Source organism: Anomaloglossus baeobatrachus, unplaced genomic scaffold, assembly GCF_048569485.1.
Source record: "Anomaloglossus baeobatrachus isolate aAnoBae1 unplaced genomic scaffold, aAnoBae1.hap1 Scaffold_476, whole genome shotgun sequence".
NCBI lineage: Eukaryota > Metazoa > Chordata > Amphibia > Anura > Aromobatidae > Anomaloglossus > Anomaloglossus baeobatrachus.
The window spans coordinates 108,661-111,239 of record NW_027444105.1 but is presented as its reverse complement, the minus strand read 5'-3'; the positions used below and the strand labels follow the sequence as shown (position 1 = coordinate 111,239).

Below are 2,579 nucleotides of genomic sequence, written 5' to 3'. Positions count from 1 at the left end.
TTGCGTTAGAATAAACAATAACATCATAAAGGTATAGCAGTACCGTTTCAAAGTTTCGGTGTCCCAAGCAGCATTCCATCAGCCTCTGGAAGGTTCCTGGCAAATTGCACAGCTCGAAGGGCATGCTTTTGAACTCGCAGAGACCCATCGGGGTGGCAAAGGCGGTCTTCTTCCGGTCTGCCTCAGCAACGGACACTTGCCAATAGTGACTAGTGAGATCAAGGGTAGAAAAATAATTTGCAGTTGTCAATGCAGCTAGCTATTCCTCAATACAGGGGAGTGGTGCTGTCCTTCTTCTTTAACAGGACCAACGGAGCTGCCCAGAGGCTACAACTGTCACGGATAACCCCAGCCTCCTTCATGTTGCTCAACATGTCCTTGGTACACTGGTAATGTGCAGGTAGATTTGGCTTATATCTCTCTTTGATGGGTGGGTGTGCACTTGTGGGGATGTAGTGTTTGACCCCTTTTATTTTTCAAAAGTCTAGCGGATGTTTGCTGAAGACTTGCTCGTATTCTTGCACTAGCCTGTAGACCCCCTTCTTGTGATGTGAAGGTGTGGAGTCAGTGCCTACGTGTAATTCCTTACACCACTCCTCTGGCTGACTTGGTGAGCTGTCACTGAATGGGTGGGCTGAAGCAATGGTGGATGCTGCTGTTTGGATAGCATGTGTATCTACTGAGAACAGCTTATCAATGGTGGCAAATCGGAGCAGCTTAATCTTTTGCTCTCCGCAGTTCAACACTCTCATGGGCACTCTTCCCTTCCATATTAATGAATAAAACTATGATGTAAATAGCATATAGATACCCCACAAATGCAGATAAAAGTAGGTTATGGGAAAAGGGGGAAGAGAGAAACAGGAAAATAGTGGAATAAAGTATAACTTCCAGGTGGGAGAGGAAATGGCAGCACAGCCAGTGGAGGTGAAGCAAGGGGAGCCTGCAACTAAAGAGTTGAGAGCGTTATCACATGGTGACTGAGCCTGATTGTAACGGGAGCATAGAGGTGCCGATCCTGTCTTACCTGCGTTGGTGTAGAAGTGGGTGTCCTGTGGTGGAGTCAGCTATGTGCAGTGGTGGCCGTGGGTTCTTTTATGTGCGACCGTAGTAATAGCTGTGCCCACTTCCTGTATGGGAGTGGAATGCAGTGAGGCTAATGGAACGCACGCCTGCGCATTTGTGTTTAACGTCGCGCATGTGCAGAACGGAGAAAAGGCTGCGCTCACTTCCTAATGAAAGGGAGTGAGACGCAGCTGGGAAGGGAAGGGAAAAGATTAGGGTTTGGGGATGATGAAAGGGCTTTCTACGGGCAAGGATGGCAAAGGGTGGCAGTGACGGAAAGTCAGGCAGATGGTCCTGTCCTGTCCTGTCCGTCCGTCTTTTTGTATCATGAATTGGAAAGACTGCAAGGGGGAGGGGAGGTGCTTGTGCCCAAAAGGAGGAGTTATTCAGATTCATTGCAGTGGGCGGCGGCTGCAAAAAGTACCATTCTCCTTGTTTTTGCTCTGCAAAACAGCCTTTTCAAGGGTTTGGCTTGGGTGACAAAATGTCTTCTGTAGGCGTGGGTTTGTCTCCCTCTCCCTAAGATGTGTCCGGTATAGGCCAGGGTGCCACTCAAGGCCGTAACCAATTCGGGTTATAGCTTCTCGGCCTTTTGGCTAAGATCAAGTGTAGTTTCGGAGGACGCTACCTTGGTCGGTACTGGAAGGTGCCTGGGATTGCACGTCTGCCGGCCTTGAGGGAGTGTGTGCGCCTTCTGGTGACACATAGCCCTCTTGTGCCTGGACGGTTCCCAGGCAACGGGAGGCGATCACCTTTGTTATTTTGAAGTCCTACTGATAAACAGAAAAAAAAAAAATTAAATCTGTTCTTATCAGTTTAATATCTGATACGTCCCCTCTCTAGGGACCATATATTAAATGGATTTTTAGAACAAGGAGATGGAAAAAATCTTGCTCTGTCCACTCCACGCATTGACCTGGTATTGCAGTACCTCCAGGACCGGTGCACCCCTTCTTAACCGAGTTTCCAAAAGCAGAACTCAATTCACCTGATTCAAATGAGCCTCATTAGTGAATTGAAAGAAAGCAAAAACTTTATATGCACCTCAATTTGGCCAATTCACTTTTCACACTTTCACCCTTTTTTTTTATCTTTCACACCTTTTACTTGCTTTATTGATGCAAAAGCTGTGCCAAATAGCAAACTCATCTCCACTCAACTTGACCAACTCTGCTATGTCCCGTGCAGTATCTTATTCTCAGTCTTATCTAGATCATTTGCAATTGAATAGAATAGATCCCTTTTGGACACATTGGATTCAGCTGCTGCAGTGACTGCAGGTGTTAGAAGATGCAGACTTGGCATCAGGTGCTGTCTATCAGATTCCACTCCAATTAAAGCTTCCATTGTTTTTCGGTGTTTTCTTTGAGCAATGATGATGTCTTTAGTGATCTGTTGGCTCCCTCTCCTGGAGGAAGAGTTTGCTTGCTCTTGGACTTTCAAAAAGAGAGGTCATGATAGACATTTAGCTTCTGAGCCCAATTGGGGACAGTCATGGGTGATGAATGTTTTGC

General features: G+C 46.7%; 1 pseudogene; it reads left to right on the top strand.

The window, feature by feature from the left end:
* Positions 1 to 1,812: 1,812 nt before the first annotated feature.
* Positions 1,813 to 2,018, top strand: LOC142281588 (U2 spliceosomal RNA; annotated as a pseudogene).
* The last annotated feature ends 561 nt before the right edge of the window (positions 2,019 to 2,579 follow it).